This window comes from Dendrobates tinctorius, unplaced genomic scaffold (assembly GCF_039654945.1).
Source record: "Dendrobates tinctorius isolate UK_male_01 unplaced genomic scaffold, ASM3965494v1 ptg000012l, whole genome shotgun sequence".
NCBI classification, from domain to species: domain Eukaryota; kingdom Metazoa; phylum Chordata; class Amphibia; order Anura; family Dendrobatidae; genus Dendrobates; species Dendrobates tinctorius.
The window spans coordinates 20,893,597-20,913,199 of record NW_027361680.1 but is presented as its reverse complement, the minus strand read 5'-3'; the positions used below and the strand labels follow the sequence as shown (position 1 = coordinate 20,913,199).

The following is a 19,603-nucleotide window of genomic DNA, read 5'->3' as shown; positions in this document are numbered from 1 at the left end:
CCTAGCATTCTTGCCCTTTGTTTCCCTCATCCACCTGAGTGGGGCATGGTCGGATATTAATCTAAACTTCCGTCCCACCAGGTAGTACCGTAATGTGTCCACTGCCCATTTTATGGCCAAACACTCCTTCTCTACAACTGAGTAATTTCTCTCACAAGGAGTCAACTTCCTACTCAAGTAGAGAACAGGATGCTCCTCCCCACGTATCTCTTGGGAGAGGACTGCTCCTATCCCGACATCTGAGGCATCTGTCTGGAGGACAAATTCACGTTTAAAGTCTGGGGCCACCAAAACGGGTTGCTTGCAAAGAGCTCCCTTCATTTCTTGGAAGGCTGACTCTGCTTCTTCGGACCAGCTGACCATCACTGACTTCGTCCCCTTAAGCAGATCAGTTAGAGGTGCAGCCATTGTGGCGAAGTTTGGGATGAACCTCCTGTAATATCCCACAATCCCCAGGAAAGCTTTAACTTGCTTCTTTGACAGAGGTCTTGGCCATGTCTGAATTGCTTCCACTTTATTGATTTGGGGTTTGATCTCGCCACGCCCCACTACATATCCGAGGTACTTGGCTTCTTCTCTCCCGAAGGCACACTTCTTCGGGTTTATTGTAAACCCCGCCTCTCTTAGAGCATCAAACACTGCTTGGACCTTCTCCAGGTGAGTCTCCCAGTCCGGGGTAAAGATGACGATATCATCTAGAGATGCGGCAGCATATAGCTTATGAGGCGCAAGGATTCTATCCATCGCCCTCTGGAAGGTTGCTGGAGCTCCCTGTAGGCCAAACGGCATCCGGACATACTGGAAGCACCCGTCTGGTGTGGAGAATGCCGTCTTCTCCTTGGCTTCCTGTGCCATGGGAATCTGCCAATATCCCTTTGTCAGATCCAAAGTGGTTATGTATCTGGCCGGTCCAAGTCTCTCGATGAGCTCATCAACGCGTGGCATGGGATAAGCGTCGAACTTGGAGACCTCATTCAGCTTTCGGTAATCGTTGCAGAACCTCCATTCACCATCAGGTTTTGGGACCAGGACAATCGGGCTCGACCAGCCGCTCTTGGATTCCTCAATGACCCCGAGCTTCAACATACGCTGCACCTCCTTGGAGATTACCTCTCGCCGGGCCTCAGGAATACGATAGGGTTTCACGTTCACCCGCACATGTGGCTCGGTCAGAATTTCGTGCTCCACCACCTTCGTGCTCCCCGGCAACTCTGAGAACAGGTCGCGGTTTTTCTGGAGTAACTCCCGGCACTGCTGTTTCTGGGCCTTCGACAGAGTCTCCGCTGTGGTAACGGCTCCAACCTCGCCTTCTAGGTTGCCCAGCAAGCACGGAGTTACCCCTGGCTCTCTATCTTGCCATGGCTTGATAAGGTTAATATGGTAAACCTGGTATGGCTTCCGTCTTCCGGGTTGGTGGATCTTGTAGTTTACATCTCCCAGCTTCTCCACCACCTCATATGGCCCTTGCCACTTGGCCAAGAACTTACTTTCCACCGTCGGGATTAGCACGAGAACTCGGTCTCCCGGATTGAACTGCCTCACTCTGGCTGACCGGTTGTAGACCCTGGCCTGAGCCTCTTGTGCCTGGCGGAGATGTTCTTTAACAATGGGCATCACCTTCGCAACCCTCTGCTGCATCAGTGCCACATGCTCAATGACGCTTCTGTGGGGCGTGACTTCGGCTTCCCAGGTTTCCTTGGCTATATCTAGGAGACCTCGTGGATGCCGGCCGTACAGAAGCTCGAAGGGGGAGAACCCCGTGGAGGCCTGGGGAACTTCACGGATAGAAAACAGTAAATACGGTAGGAGACAATCCCAGTCTCTACCATCTTCCTCTATGACTTTTCTCAGCATGCTCTTCAGTGTCTTGTTAAACCTCTCAACAAGGCCATCTGACTGCGGATGGTACACTGAAGTCCTTAACTGGGAAATTTGCAAGACTCTGCACAATTCTCTCATCACTTTGCTCATAAAAGGTGTCCCCTGGTCGGTCAGGATCTCCTTCGGCAAACCCGTCCGGGAAAACACATGGACCAGCTCACGGGCTATACTCTTCGCGGAGGAGTTTCTCAGGGGAATGGCCTCAGGATAGCGTGTGGCATAGTCCAGGATGACTAATATATACTGATGCCCCCGAGCTGATTTAACTAAGGGACCGACCAAGTCCATGGCAATTCTCTCAAATGGCACCTCAATAATGGTCAGTGGCACAAGAGGGTTCCGAAAATGAGATGTGGGGGCAGTTAACTGACATGTCGGGCAGGACCTGCAATAGTTTACTATTTCCCGGTGACACCCAGGCCAATAGAACCTCTGTACAACCCGTTCCTGGGTTTTTTCCACCCCCAGGTGTCCCCCCAAGATGTGTGAATGGGCCATGTCCAACACTTTTCGTCTATAGGGGCCTGGTACTATTAACTGCTCTGCCACCTCCCTTATTTTCGTGACCCGGTACAACAATTCCCCACTCAACATAAAATGGGGAAACCTTGTGTCTGCTCCTGGCTCTTGTGCAACCCCATTAATGACGGTGACATTGTTAAAGGCTTCCCTTAGTGTGGGGTCCCTATGTTGGGCAGTCCCAAAATTCTCCCCGGCCACCCCTAACTCCGGGATGTCAGGTACAGGGGACCCTTCCTCTTCATCCCCAACAAGGACACATAAAGGAAAGTCGTCTGCCTCTGGTGGTGGCGATACCTCAGTGGGTTGGATTGGTTCCCTGCTCTTGCTAGCACACTCAGAACCCCTCCCCCACAGATCCCAAAACAGACAGAAATCCCGGCCAATAATTATGGGATGCAACAAGTCTCGAACAACACCAACTTCATGCGACTCGGTGCCATGCGCCGTTTCAATCTTCACCCTAGCCATAGGGTAGTCCTTTGCATCGCCATGTATGCACCGAACACCAATCTTTTTACCCGGGAGTATGTTTAGAGGAAAACTGGCCCTCACAAGGGTCACCAAGCTCCCGGAGTCCAGAAGCGCCATTGCTGCTCGACCGTTCACGGGACACGCTTGTGGCCCCTTGTTAGGTAGCGAGTTCACACTGCAAGCTGGATATGCGTAGTATGAACTACGGCGTCCCATGCTGCAGTCCATCTGCTCGGTGGTCTGGGGACAACGGGCCGCTATATGTCCTGGCTCATGACATTTCCAGCAAATAACACCCGAGAGGACCTTGGGCACCGCCTCCCCCACCCCTTTTGACCTTGGACGCACCACGCCTTTTTGTGACTCCGCCCCCTGCTGGGACCCCCAATACGGAATGGTCTGCTTCCCCAGGGAACCTTCCATCCCCTGGTATCTCTCGACCAGCCCAACCAGTTCATCAACATTTTGGGGATCACCCTGGGCAACCCAAGTCTGTAGAGGTCTCGGCAGAGAATGCACAAACCGATCCATCACAACTCGCTCTACCATCTGTGCCGGGGAAGCCGACTCTGGCTGCAGCCATTTCTGGACCAGGTGCAACAGGTCAAACATTTGGGAGCGCGGGGGTTTGTCCCGGTTATAGGCCCAACGATGCACTCTCTGTGCCCTGGTAGTCATTGTTACCCCCAAGCGGGCGAGAATTTCCGCTTTTAATTTGGGATACTCTCTGGCATCTTGTACCGTCAGGTCAAAGTACGCCTTCTGGGGCTCCCCCGTTAGGTATGGGGCCAGTACCTCCGCCCACCGCTCTGGCTGAAGTTTTTCCCTCTCAGCCACCCTTTCAAACACCGTCAGGAAGGCCTCAACATCATCCTCAGGGGTCATTTTCTGTAATGCGCGTCTTACCGCCTTCTCGACGTCGGTGGCATCAGCCCGACCTGGGGTTGGGGCGCTCGTCCTGCCCTCCTGGATGGCGGTTGCCAGAAGCTGCATCTGCTGCCGTTGTTCCTGCTGGCTCTGCTGGAACTGCTGCCGCTGCTCCTGCTGGCCTTGCTGGATCTGCTGTAACAACAGCTTGTTGGTTTCCTGCTGCAGTGCCTGGGACTGGACCAGGTGTTTCAGCAGGTCCTCCATGATTCCCGGCAGTACTTGTTGCCCCGCTGCAAACTTCACCCAGGACATGCAGCAACTGTCTCAAGTCTCTGATGGGACCGCTGCCCGCATTCTCCACCAATTGTGGGGATGTGGCTCGCTTAGGTGCAGCGGGAGACAAATATGAGACAGGTTCTTCAACAGTGCTTGCGGTTTATTCACGGCATAAACGCACAAGGCAACGTAACACCAAACAAATAGCCTTTTAGCTCAGGCAAAATAACACAAAATGTCCGTAGTTGTAGACTCAGAGCAGGAGTCTCAGCACACATGGGAGGCTTAGTCCTCCCCACACACAACTCCCTGGTTCAGGAGCAGGCCACATTATAAGGCTGTAGCCACACCCACAAACTCAGCAGCTGACTGGTCACCTGACTGTGACCTCACCACAGGTCCTTCAAACAACCACAATAATAATATCTGGTACGCTTTACTTATGCCTTACATTATAGAGACAAGCCATTTATGAGGCACATATCTCCCATCAATTACACGACCCTTAGCCCTGCCACAATATATATAAAGAAAACAAAAAACACATATTTGGTATCGTTGCTACCAGAACGACCCAACCTATAAAACTGTCACACTAGTTAACCCATAAGTAAACACAGTAAAAAACTATGATTTTTCATCATACTGTCGAACAAAAAGTGGAATAAAACACAATAAAAAAGTCAAATGCAAATAGAAATGGTATATCTGAGAAACGTCATCTTGGCAAGCAACAAGTAAGCCGCCATACAGCTCCATCAGTGGAAAATAAAAAAGTTATAGCTCTCAGAATAAAGAGATGCAAGACCAATTATTTTTTCCTATAAATTCTATAATTTTATTGTGTAAAAGCAGCAAAAAAATGTTATAAATATGGCATCACTGCAATTGTACTGACCCAAAGAGTAGAGCTGCCATATCACTTTTACCATATGGTGAACAGAATAGAAAAATTCCCTAAAAACAATTTCAGAATTGATGTCTCATGTTCATTCTGCCTTCCAAAAATCAGAATAGAAAGAAATCAAAAAATGTCATGTGCCCGAAAATGGTACTAATGGTACTCGTCTTGCAAAAAACAAGCCATTACATGACTACGTCAGCAGAAACATAGAAATATTACAGCTCTCAAAATATGGAGATACAAAAACTTTATTTTGCAAAAAAATAAAAGCGTCTTTTTGCATGTGACAGCAGCCAAACATAAAAACACGAAATAAATCTGATATTGCTGTAATCGCACTGACCCAAAGAATAAAGTAATCTAATCACTTATACCACATGAGGAATGGCGTACAAAAGAAATAAAACCAATTCTTCACCTCCTGTTGATTTGTTAATACTTCCTCCCAAAGATCACAGTAAGGCTCGGCTCACATTTATCCTGCACTCTGCATGGAGCGCTTACACCGGGGTTTCCGTGTAAATCTCTGAAATAAGTGATTCAGTCAGAACCCCAGGCAGAAGATTCCCTATAATGAAGCAGATGGAGGCACTGCGGACGCCGTCAGGCCTATAATACAATGGTGTCTATCTTTTTAAGCTTTCATAAAAACGTGGTCCGCCATAGTTTTGTGCATCTCTAAAAAGAAAGACGCCTTGACATGGCAATTGGGCTCACATACATTGGCTAATCTATGCGATAAGTACCTTCTTTTTTACTGTATTTTTCATAGCAATTTTTGCAGATGAATATTTCATATACCCATTATATAGTGTTTTTTTCCCATTTTCTATGACAGTAATACAGTTTCAATATTCTAGAGTAATCATTCTTGTGAAATCATGGTGCAACCTTTATTATTTTTCAACTTGTATACTTTTTTAGGTTGGCACCTGTTCACACTAGCTTAGCTGTGTTTTTCTCTGTCTCTAAAAAGGACACCGCTGAACAGAGGCCAGACGGAGTACAGAGTAACACTGCTGCCTCATTCTAGTGAAGGGATCTCTCTCGGGTTTCATCAGAATCACGTCATTCGGAGATTTAAATGGAAACTCCAATGTAAGTGCTCAGCGTAGTGCGCAGGATAAATGTGATCCCAAACATTATATAAAATGTTCCTAATAAAAGCTTCAACTCAATCGACAAAAAAAGCAAAGTCTTCACTAAGGTCTGTCATCTGTCAATGGAAATATAGGGGGCTTCCACGTTACTGGTAGTACAAAGGCTCTGGAAAAGCACTATAGTTCCGCCCAAAAGAAATCCAGCAAATTCTGCGCTCCCAAATCCAAAGGCCCCACCCTTCTGAGACCCACAGTATGCCTAAACCGCAGTTATCATCCACACTTGGCATTTCGGCAGTGATGAGAGCCGGCTTCATTCATGGGGAGCATGTCTGCAGAAGCACACGCTGAGCATAATGTTCAGGCACTACAACATACTGGACACTGCTATTTATGGCCACTACAATGGCAGATTTGCAATTTTTACACAGCAACATCCACTGCTGCTTGTGTCTGTAAAACACCCTTGGAGTCAAAATCGTCACTGCATTTGTAGAAAAATTCCCAGAGGGGTGTAATTTCCAAAATAGGGTCACTTGAGTGGGAATTCTGCTCTTCTAGTATTTAGGGGCTCTGTATATGGAGTCCTCAAACTATTTTACAATACTTTCTCAGAGAGTAAAATAGCGCTCTGTCCCTCGAGTCTCGCCGTGTGGCTAAGCAGTACTGTGACATATTTTGGATCCACTTTTCCCATTCACTAGTGTTAAAAAGTAAAATCTGGGGCAAAAACAACTTTTTTTTTGGTACAACTGTAATTATTTTTTCTTCATTGCCTAATGGTGTAAAATTCTGTGACCCACCTGTGGTGTCAATATAATCAATGCACCCTAGATGAATTCATTGAGAGGTGCAGTTTGTAAAATAGGGTCACTTACGGGGGGGTGTCTGCAGTTCTGGAACCTCTAGGGCTCTACCAATGTGACATAGCACCATCAAACCAGTCCAGCAAAATCTGAACTCCAATATGGCACTTCTTACCCTCTGAGGTTTACACTGTGCCTCAAAAGTAGTTTTTGATCACATATGGGATATTTGCATACTCAGGAGAAATTGCGGGACAAATTGTACAGTCCATTTTCTTCAATTATCCATTTTAAAAATTGGAAACTTGGGGCCAAATCAATATTTTAGAGGGAAAAAATGGTAATTTTCCAATGAACCAATGTTATACAATGTTGTGAATTGCCTGAGGGTTAAAAACACTCGCTACACCCCTAAAAAAATTCTTCAAGAAGTGGTTTCAAAACAGTGTCACTTGTGGGGGTTTCTGCTGTTTTGGCACATCAGGGGCTCTTCAAATATGACATGGCATCTGCATTTTATTTGAGTCAAAATTGCGCTCCAGAATTCAATTGGTGCTCCTTCCCTTCCAGGTTCTGCCGTTCGCCCACACAGTAGTTTTTCACCACATATAGGGAATCAGTGTACATAGGAGAAACTGCAAAACAAAGTGTATGGTCCATTTTCTCCTGTTACACTTGTGGAAATGAAAAATTTGATGCTGAAGAAACATTTTTGCTGAGAAATGTATTTTTTTTATTTTCACAGCTCAACGTTATAAAATTCTGTGAAGCACCTGTTCAAGGTGGTCACCACACCTCTACGCAAGTGCCTTGAGGGGTATAGTTTCCAAAAGGGGTCATTTGTGGGTTTCCACTGTTTATCCACATCAGGGGCTCTACAAATGCAACATGGCATTCACTATCTATGCAAGCCAATTTTTTGCTCCAAAGATTGACTGGTGTTCCTTCCCTTCCGAGCACTGTCATATGCCCAAACTGCAGTTTTGCACCACATATGGGGTATTGATGTACTCACGAGAAAATGGACCATACAATTTGTGCAATTTCTCCTATTACCCTTTTGAAAATGCTACAATTGTGGCTAAAGTCATATTTTTGTGGGTTTAAGAGCATAAAATGTTTGAAAATTGCTAAATATTGAAATATTTTGTCCAATTTTTGATCTTTTCATAAATAAAAGCAAATTATATCAACCAAAGTTTACCACTAATATAAAGCACATAATGTAATGAAAAAACAGTCTCAGAATCACTAGGATATGTTGAAGTGTTTCAGAGATCTATAACCTCATAAAGTGACACTTGTGAGGCAGAGACCCCTGTTACAGCTAGGGGGCGCTGTGTATACTCCCCAGAATACGCCCGGAGGCGTATTGAGGCTATGAGGATGCATTGCAGTCACAGGCGTAGTTGGGATTGCAATGGGGAAGCAGTGACCGATGTCACAGGTAGGGGTCGTGTAGTCTCCCCAGGATATGCACAGAGGTGTATGAAGGCCATAGGTGTGCATGGCAGTCACGGGCGTAGCTGTGACTGCAATGCAAACAGTTGATAAAAGTGTTAGTCTTGGACATGTTAATGTCCAAGGCAGAGGTATGAAAAAATCTGCTCTGGATGTTGTGTTTGAAACAGATTGCAGTATGATAGTGTTGCAGTCTGTTCCATTCCGGATTCAGGTTTTCCATGTGGCTGAAAGCCACAGGTTTCTATGATAAAAGCCCTACAGGAAAGGGTTAGTGGGGCTGAGTGAGTGCTTAGTGAGTCTCAGGTATGTCAGGGCCAGAGTGAGGTCTGACATCTTGCAGTATACACAGAGATGCAAGCCAGGGGAAAGAGTCTTGAGGAGATCATTTGCATATTCCCAGTGCCTTCTGGGATAAGTGAAGAGTCTCCGCGAGCTCAACGATCACTGGGTTTTGGCCGTTGCAGCTGAAAAGAGGAAATCGGAAAACCAGGGGAAGAGTCTTGAGGAGATCATTTGCATATTCTCAGTGCCTTCTGGTATAAGTGAAGAGTCTCCGCGAGCTCAATGATCACTGGGTTTTGGCCGTTGCAGCTGAAAAGAGGAAATCAGAAAACCAGGGGAAGAGTCTTGAGGAGATCATTTGCATATTCCCAGTGCCTTCTGGGATAAGTGAAGGGTCTCCGCGAGCTCAATGATCACTGGGTTTTGGCCGTTGCAGCTGAAAAGAGGAGATCGGAAAACAGCGCGCCGAATTTTGGATCATCTTTCATCGTTTTTAAGAAATCTCAATATGGAAGAGGCCAGGAGCCATTTGGTGAGCTGCATTTCTTGCTACATGTTCACAGACTTACCAGTGGAAAAGCCAAACTTCACATGTCACAAATGCAAGCTTGTGTCACTGTTGGAGGAAAAGTTGCAAAATCTCGAAGAGAGGTTAGCTACGTTGAAGATCATTAAGGAAGGTGAAGAGTTCTTGGACAGAGCAGAATTATCTCTTCATGTTACAGAAAGAGAAGAAATTCGAAGTGCACCTGAAGAAACAGAGGAATGGAGACATGTGATCCAGAGAAGCAGGAGGATCAAGAGGCAGACAGCACCCATACTTCTCAGGAACCAGTACCAGGCTCTCACGCAGGAAAACGATGAAGAAATACATCAGAATAAGACTTTGCCCCAAACAGCAACCTTGTACGCCTTCAGAGTCCTCCTGGATGGAGAAAGAAAAATGTTGTGAAGAAGAAACGGAGAGTGGTGGTCATGGGGGATTCCCTGTTGAGAGGAACAGAGGCCGCTATCTGCAGACCGGATATAACTTCAAGGGAAATGTGCTGTCTTCCAGGTGCAAAAATTAAAGATGTGTCTGACAGGATATTAGGACTCTTCAGACCTACAGATGACTACCCATTCCTGCTACTACATGTGGGGACAAATGACACCGCAAGAAACGACCTGGAAACCATCTGCAGAGACTTTGAAGACTTAGGCAAGAAAGTTAAAGAACTGGGAGCGCAGGTGGTCTTCTCTTCCATCCTCCCAGTGGATGGCCATGGAACAAGGAGGTGGAATAAGATTCTGCAGGTGAACAACTGGCTACGTCAATGGTGCCGTCAGCAATGATTTGGATTTATGGATGACGGAGTGAATTACCTTTACGATGGACTACTTGCTATAGATGGGGTGCACCTTACGAAGACTGGAAAACATGTATTTGGAAGTCGCCTTGCTACACTTGTAAGGAGAGCTTTAAACTAGAACAACATGGGAAGGGAAGCAAAAGACCAGAAAAAGCCATACACCTGACAAATGCTATTGAGAACTCTGCTATTAGAAGTGGAAAGGAAGAACAAAGACAAAAGAATCTAATTAATAAAAATATTGGAGAAAGAGAAACCAATCACAAACTAAAATGTTTCTATACTAATGCACAAAGCATGGGAAACAAACAAGGAGAATTGGAACTACTAACACAGGAAAAGAAATATGATGTCATTGGAATCACTGAAACTTGGTGGGACAATACACATGATTGGAATACAAGATTAGAAGGATACAACTTATTTGCAAGAAACAGACTTGATAAACGAGGAGGAGGTGTCGCATTGTATGTTAGAAACGCGTATATCTGCACAGAGATTGAAACTTCAGAGACTGGGAGTTCTGTAGAAACTGTTTGGGTAAGAATACAAGGACAGAACAATGGAAAGGACACCATTGTAGGCATTTACTACAGGCCGCCTGTGCAAGCTGAAGATATGGATGAACTCTTTATTCATCAAATGGCCAAGTTCTCCAAAAAATATGACATAGTTGTCATGGGAGATTTCAACTATCCAGACATTTGTTGGGAATCTCTCTCAGGCAAAACTAAAAGGTCAAGGAAATTCTTATCCTCTCTTGCTGACAACTTTATCTTCCAAAAGGTAGGGGAGAAAACAAGGGGAACTGCTACCTTGGATCTAATCCTTATAAACAGGGAGGAAATGGTTGAGGAGGTAAAAGTGGCTGGCTCCCTAGGAGGTAGCGACCATGCTATTTTAGAATTTTGGATAACTAGAGGAGGAAGACCTGTGAAGACTCAGACATCAAGGTTAGATTTCAGAAAGGCAGATTTTAAGGGATTCAGAAAGAGAATTGGAGGGATCCAATGGCTGGATATCCTTAAAGACAAAAATGTCCAGGAAGGATGGGAAATCTTGAAAAATGAAATTCTCAAAGCACAATTGTTAAAGAAAAGAGGGAAGAATAGGAAGCATTTAAGGAAGCCAGGATGGATGAACACAGAACTTAAGCACATGCTAAAAAGGAAGAAAAAAATGTTTATAAAATGGAAAGAGGGAGGCATATCTAAAGAAGAATATAATGCTGTGTGCAGAACCTGCAGGGCACAAATCAGAATAACTAAAGCTGACAATGAATTGAGGCTTGCAAGAGATGTCAATAGCAATAATAAAGGATTTTGGGGATATGTCAAAAGTAAAAGAAAAGTCAAAGATGCTATAGGATTTTTACAGGATGAAAATGATGAAATGGTAAGACAGGATGTTGAGAAGGCCGAACTTTTAAATTCCTATTTTGCATCTGTTTTCTCTCAGAAAGGAAATGTAACATCAACTGTTCTTCCTTGTCATATTAAGGGAATAGAAGAATCCAGGATATCTATAAACAGAAAGATAGTGAGGAAACACTTAGCTAACCTAAATGAATTCAAGTCTCCAGGTCCTGATGAATTACACCCCAGAGTACTGAAGGAGATAGCAGAAGAAATTTTTGAACCCCTCTCCATAATCTTTGAAAATTCTTGGAGAACAGGAGAAGTCCCAGAAGACTGGAGAATAGCAAATGTTGTTCCTCTCTTCAAAAAGGGGAAGAAGGTGGACCCAGGCAACTATAGGCCGGTGAGTCTGACTTCTATACCAGGAAAGATCTTTGAACAAATTATTAAAACAACATGTATGTCGGTATCTGGATAAGAATGAAGTGATTAAACAGAGTCAGCATGGGTTTGTAACTAATAAGTCATGTCAGACTAACTTAATTTCCTTCTATGACGGAATCACTGATTGGGTGGATCAAGGAAATGTTGTAGATATAGTATATCTTGACTTCAGCAAAGCATTTGACAAAGTATCTCATACAATCCTTATTGAAAAAATGACTAAGTATGGAATGGACAAGGCAACTGTTAGGTGGATTCATAACTGGCTTAGTGATCGGACCCAAAGAGTGGTCGTAAATGGCTGCACATCCAGTTGGAAGAATGTCTCAAGTGGGGTACCACAGGGCTCTGTCCTGGGCCCTGTATTGTTCAACATCTTTATCAACGATTTAGATGAAGGAATTGAGGGTAAACTGATTAAATTTGCTGATGACACAAAGCTAGGAGGGATAGCTAATACTAGAGAAGAGAGAGAGAGGATTCAAAAAGATTTAAATAAACTGGAGAAGTGGGCAGCAACTAACAGAATGGTTTTTAACAGGGAAAAATGCAAAGTACTACATCTGGGCAATAAAAATGAAAAAAGCATATACAGAATGGGAGGAATAGGCCTAAGCAACAGCACATGTGAAAAAGACTTGGGTACACTAATAGATCACAGACTGAATATGAGTCAACAGTGTGATGCAGCAGCAAAAAAAACAAATGCAATTCTAGGATGTATTAACAGAAGCATACAGTCTAGATCACGTGAAGTCATTATTTCCTTCTACTCCTCTTTGGTCAGACCTCATCTGGAATATTGTGTCCAGTTTTGGGCACCACATTTTAAAAAAGACATCAACAAACTGGAGCAAGTTCAGAAAAGAGCAACCAGAATGGTGACCGGTCTGCAAACCCTGTCTTATGAGGAAAGGTTGCAGGATTTGGGATTGTTTAGTTTGCAAAAGAGAAGACTGAGAGGAGACTTAATAGCTGTCTACAAATATCTAAAGGGCTGTCACATTGTAGAAGGATCAACTTTATTCTCATTTGCACAAGGAAAGACTAGAAGCAATGGGATGAAACTGAATGGGAGGAGACACAGATTAGATATTAGAAAAAACTTTTTGACAGTTAGAGTGATCAATGAGTGGAACAAGCTGCCACGAGAAGTGGTGAGTTCTCCTTCAATGGAAGTCTTCAAACAGAGGCTGGACAGACATCTGACTGGGATGATTTAGCGAATCCTGCTGTGAGCAGGGGGTTGGACCAGATGGCCCAGGAGGTCCCTTCCAACTCTAAGATTCTATGATTCTATTATTCTAAGCCATCCATGGCGACTGGTCTCGGATGTGGACAGTCCTGTGGCCAGAGGTGAACCGGAGGTGGATGTCCTGTGCCCGAAAGACTGGCATGTGTAGCGATTGCAAAATAGGTGGATATGGTGCCTGACTGCGATCCGGAGGATATCCTGGACTGTGTACGGCTGTGTGAGTAAAGAGACTGTGATGCAGCGGTGCAAGACACCCACGGGTACTAGTCAGAGGATGACTAGCTTGTGTAGTGCCTGCAACATGTAATGCTGTGTGAATAGAGTCTTGGATATGGCGCATAGACTCCCACGGGAACTAGTCAGAGGAAGACTGGCGTGTTAATGCTTGTAAAATGAACATTGTATAATATATATTCTACAAATGGTGAAAAGGATATTAGTTATATACATTGAAGTTATATGCACTTGTGTGGATTGGACTTTTAATGCTGTGAGGAAACACATTAAAGAGACTTTTGTGTTTGAATTTTGTGGGTCACTGCCTCTTCACTGCGTACAGTGCTACCGCTGTCTTACACACTGTTCAAAATTTAAAAAAATTTGCCGATGAGGAAGGTGAAAACAGGCTGGGGAGTGGGGTTAGGGGTTACATATATATAGTTTGTAGGATCACCTTTCCCTGCAATTACAATTGCAAGTCTTTTGGTCTCTACCAGCTTTGCATATCTAGAAGCGGAAAGTTTTGCCCATTCTTATAATAATACATTTTATTTCTATAACGCCGACATATTCCGCAGCACTTTACATTTCAGAGGGGATTTGTACAGACAATAGACATTACAGCATAACAATAATCACATAGATTATAACAAATACCAAGAGGAATGAGGGCCCTGCTCGCAAGCTTACAGTCTATGAGGAAAGAGGTAGACACGAAAGGTGGGTGGTAACAGTTGCCCTGATTGTATGGACCAGCCATAATGTTAAGTGTGTAACACTACAGACACAGAGGGCTAATGGATGCATAAAGCATGTGGGAACATGATTCGGGGAACCTGGTTATGGTAAAACTTTTGGCTGTGCCACACAGGGATAGATTAGGTTAATGTGTTGAGGCGATAGGCCAGTCTGAATAAATGCGTTTTCTGGGCACGCTTAAAATTGTGGGGATTGGGGACTAATCGTATTGACCTGGGAAGTCCATTCCAAAGAATTGGCACAGCATGTGTAAAGTCTTGGAGACGGGAGTGGGAGGTTCTGATTATTGAGGATGATAACCTCAGGTCATCAGCAGAACGGAGGGCGCGGGCAGGGTGGTATACTGAAACAAGGGAGGAGATGTAGGGTGGTGCTGAGCGATGGAGGGCTTTGTGGGTGAGGGTAATAAGTTTATACTGAATTCTGGAGTGGATGGGTAGCCAGTGTAATGACTGGCACAAGGTAGAGGCATCGGTGTAACGATTGGTGAGGAATATGATCCTGGCTGCAGCATTCAAGACAGATTGGAGAGGGGAGAGTTTGGTAAGAGGGAGGCCGATTAGAAGAGAGATACATGAGAATGAATAAGAAACAGTAAGATTTTTTTGCAGAGTCAAAAGTAAGAAAAGATCGAATTCTAGAAATGTTTTTGAGGTGCAGATGACAAGAGCGAGCCAGTGATCAAATGTGGGGGCAAAGGAAAGCTCGGAGTCAAGTATGACCCCAAGACAGCGGGCATGTTGCTGGGGAGTAATAGTGGAACCACACACAGGAATGGCAATGTCGGGTATAGGTACATTTGTAGAGGGAGGAAACACAAGGAGTTCAGTCTTTGACAGGTTCAGCTTCAGATATAGTGAGGACATGATGTTAGACACAGCGTTTAGACAATCGCCGGTGTTTTCTAGAAAGGCTGGCGTGATGTCAGGAGAAGCAGCATATAATTGGGTGTCATCAGCATAGAGATGGTACTGGAAACCAAAACCAAATCTACTGATTGTTTGACCAATAGGGGCAGTGTACAAGGAGAAGAGGAGGGGGCCTAGAACTGATCCTTGAGGAACCCCAACAGTAAGGGGAAGGTGAGAGGAGGCGGAACCGGCAAAAGATACAGTAAAGGAGCGGTCAGAGAGATAGGAGGAGAACCAGGAGAGAACGGTGTCCTTGAGGCCAATGGAACGGAGCATAGTGAGGAGGAGCTGATGATCCACAGTGTCGAATGCTGCAGAGAGATCCAAGAGAATTAGCATGGAGTAATGACCATTTGATTTAGTTGTTAGTAGATCATTATGATACAGGAAAGATGTATATCTTTGTACCGTGTTAGCCAGTAGATAGAAAAATATTCAGGATTGAGAGTCCTCAGTAGTTGATACCTTTTAATGGCTAACTGAAAAGATGGTAATACATTGCAAGCTTTCGAGACTACTCAAGTCTCTTCATCAGGCTAGACTAATACAAAATCTGAAGTCACATATTTATGCACAATACAGCCTAGAAAAAATGCAATAGATAAGACAAGTGACGTGAAGCAGAACTATCAATATGGGAGAGGAAGAAACATAAATATAAACATTGGACCAGTTCATAGATAAGGAGTCTGGATGTTTTATGGTCCTCTGATTGGGGTCTAGTTCTGTGTTGCCCCGCAAGGTTTTAAAAGGAAATTCCTTAATTGATGTAGGAACCTTTCCTTGCAACCAGAAAAAATGTAAAACCTGTCCATTTATAATGACCACGGACAAGATAAAGATCCCCAACTCACATCAGGACTACAAGATCCCAGGTACTTTCACCTGCATTACATCTAATGTGGTGTACTTAATTATTTGTACTAAATGTCCAACTGGGGGTCTGTATGTGGGGGAGACAGGGCAAAAGCTTAGAACAAGGATGAATGCTCATCGTCACACTATAAGAGAAAAAAGAATGGATCTACCTGTGGCAAAACATTTCTGTATCCCTGATCACAGCAGCATGGATATGAAATTACTGGTATTGAAAGGTAACTTCACATCTCAGAGAGAGAGACGAGTTTGGGAGTACAAATTTATGACGAACTTTGACACTCTCAGTGCTGGAATGAATGTGTCGCATGGATTTATGTCTTTTTACATCAATTAAGGAATTTCCTTTTAAAACCTTGCGGGGCAACACAGAACTAGACCCCAATCAGAGGACCATAAAACATCCAGACTCCTTATCTATGAACTGGTCCAATGTTTATATTTATGTTTCTCCCTCTCCCATATTGATAGTTCTGCTTCACGTCACTTGTCTTATCTATTGCATTTTTTCTAGGCTGTATTGTGCATAAATATGTGACTTCAGATTTTGTATTAGTCTAGCCTGATGAAGAGACCTGAGTAGTCTCGAAAGCTTGCAATGTATTACCATCTTTTCAGTTAGCCATTAAAAGGTATCAACTACTGAGGACTCTCAATCCTGAATATTTTAGTAGATCATTAGAGACTTTAGGGAGGGCAGTTTCAGTAGAGTGTAAAGAGCGGAAACCGGATTGGAGAGGGTCGAGAAGAGAGTTATCAAAGAGATAGCGGATAAGACGGGCGTGGACCAGGCGTTCCAGGAGTTTAGAGATGAAGGGAAGATTAGAGACAGGTCTATAGTTAGCGGCACAGTTTTGATCGAGAGATGTTTTTTTAAGTAGAGGATGTATGATGGTATGCTTAAATGAGGAAAGATACCAGAAGAGAGAGAGCGGTTAAATATTTTAGTTAGGTGAGGGGTGACAGCAGGGGAAAGGGACTGGAGGAGATGTGACGGAAATGGGTCACTGGTGCAAGTGGTTGGGCGAGAAGATGCAAGGAGCCAGCTTACTTCTTCTTCTGTGACTGGTTCAAAATCAGAGAGTGAGCAAGATGCAGTGGGGGAGGGAGGACAGTGTATGGTATGAGGTGATTGGAAGATAATTTCCTGTCGAATCTGGTCAATTTTTTCTTTGAAGTAGTTGGCCAGATCGTGGAGCTCCGTAGTTGGGGCCTGTACTCTTGGGTTGAGTAGAGAATGAAAAGTGTCAAAGAGACGTTTCGGGTTATTGGACAGTGAGGTGATGAGGGTGTTGAAATAGGTTTGTTTGGAGAGGTGAAGGGCAGTGTTGTATGTTCTAAGCATAAACTTATAATATGTATATTAGCCCTATTTCAGTGAGATTGTGGATGAAAAGCGTTAGCAAACAGCAATTTTAAAATTTTACCACAGATTCTTAATGGGATTTAGGTTTGGACTGTGACATTCACACACATTAATTATGTTTTGGGTCGTTGTCCTGAATCCCAAGTCTATTAAAGCCTCTAACAGGTTTTCTTCCTGGATTGCCCTGTATTTAGAACCATCCATCTTCCCATCAACTCTAACCAGATTCCGTCCCTGCTGAAAAAAAGTCTCTGTTCAGCATGATGCTGCCACCACTATGTTTGACAGTGGGGATGGTGTTTTCAGGGTCATGTCCAATGTTAGTTTTCCGTCACACACAGCGTTTTGCATTTTGCTTAAAAAGTTCTACTTTACCAGAGCACTTTTTTTTTTTACACCTGCTTGCTGTGTCTTTTATATGTCATTTTGCAAACTGCAAACGGGACTTCTTATGGCTTTCTTCTTGCCACTCTTCCATAAAAGAAAGATTTATGAAGTATACGACTAACAATTGTCCTGTGGACAGATTCTCCCACCTAAGCGGTGGGTCTCTGAAGCTCCTACAGAACGACCATGTTCCTCTTGGCTGCTTCTCTAATTAGTGCTTTCCTTGCTTGTGAGTCAGTTTAGCAGGACGGCCATGTCTTGGTAGGTTTGCAGTTGTGCCATACTCCTTCCATTTTTGAATGATGGATTGAACATTGTTCTGTGAGATGTTCAGAGCTCGGATTATTTTTTTTTATAATCCAACCCTACTTTACTCTTCTCGACAATTCTACCCCTAACATGTCTAGTGTGTTACTTGGTTTTCATAGTGCTCTTTGATCCTTAAAGGGAACCTGTCACGTGTTTTGGTCACTATAAGATTCGGCAACTGCCTTTCAGGACTTATCTACAACATTCTATAATGCTGTAGATAAGCCCCTAGTTCGACCTGAAAGATAAGAAAAATAACTTTTATTATACTCACCAGGGAGGGCGGTTCAGTCTGATGGGTGTCGCAGGTCCAGGTCTGGCGTCTCCCATCTTCTTGCGACGCCGCCCTCCTGCTTGCTTCATCGCTCCCCAGCATCGCACTTCTGCGCAGGCGTACTTCTCCGCCCTGTTGAGAGCAAAGAACTGCAGTGTGCAGGCACTGGGCCTCTCTGACATTTCCCGGCACCTGCGCACTGCAGTACTTTGCTCTGCCCTCAACAGGGCAGAGAAGTACGCCTGCACAGAAGCGCACTGCCGAGGAGGCATGAAGTAAGCAGGAGGGTGGTGTCGCAAGAGGGGAGGCGCCGGACCCGCAACACCTATCGGACCATACTGCACCGTACTGGCTCCCGGGTGAGTATAGGGCTATGTGCACACGTTGCGGAATTGCCGCAGAACTCCCTGCCCTGAAATACGCTAGAATTCTGCTTGTGTAATTCCCGCGTATTTCCCGCGTTTTAATTAGCGTTTTGCAAGCGTAATTAGCTTGCAGAATGCTAGCGTTTTCCAAGCGATCTGTAGCATTGCTTGGAAAACTGATTGACAGGTTGGTCACACTCGTCAAACAGTGTTTGACGAGTGTGACCAACTTTTTACTATTGAGGCTGCCTATGAGGCATCAGTAGTAAAAAGCTATAAAGTTAAAAATACTAAAAAAAAATGGTGTTTTTCTCACCTTCCGGCGTCCCGCGCAGCGTCCCCGATCCTCCCCGCAAGTCTCCAGCGATGCCTTGCGACAATGACCTTTGATGACGAAGCGGTCACGCGAGACCGCTAGGGTTTCGCGAGACCGCGACTTCATCAAAGGTCATTTTCGCAAGGCAGCACTGGGAACACAAGTTGGTGGGAGCACCGCTGAGGCCTGGGGACGCTGCGTGGAACGCCAGAAGGTGAGAATAACACGATTTTTTTATTTTAATTTTGTTTTTTACAGGGATATGGTACCCAGAGCCAGGAGGAGAATCGCCTTTCCTCCAGACCCTGGGTACCATCCGCACATTTTCCGCTTACTTTGAGCATGGTGGCCATAGCCACATGCGGAAAGTAAGCAGAACAATGCTTTCCTATGTGTGCGGAATTCCCGCGATTCTGCACAAAGAATGAGCATGCTGCATATTTTTCCGCGATGCGATTTTGCCACGGAAAAATACACATTAGCACAGCATGTGCGGAATGCCATTGAATACAATGGCTTGCTTATTATATGCGTTTTTGCAGCATTTTCGCTGTGAAAAAAAGCGGCAAAAACGTATAAAATCCGCGGGAATTCCAGACGTGTGCACACAGCCTAAAAGTTATTTTTCTTATCTTGCAAGTCGGACCGGGGGCTTATCTATAGCATTATAGAATGCTGTAGATAAGCCCTGAAAGGCAGTGGCTGCATCTTATGGCGGCCAAAACAGGTGACAGGCTCCCTTTAATGTTCTCAAACAAATCTCTGAGGACGTCACAGAAAAGCTGTAGTTATACGGACAATAAATTACACACAGGTGAACTCAATTTATTTGACTT

General features: G+C 44.5%; 1 protein-coding gene across 9 annotated transcripts in view; it reads right to left on the bottom strand.

Moving 5' to 3' along the window:
* XPNPEP3 (X-prolyl aminopeptidase 3) overlaps nucleotides 1–19,603 on the bottom strand; it is a 474,091-nt gene that overhangs the window by 86,868 nt on the left and 367,620 nt on the right. The gene's annotated exons all lie outside the window — the stretch shown is intronic.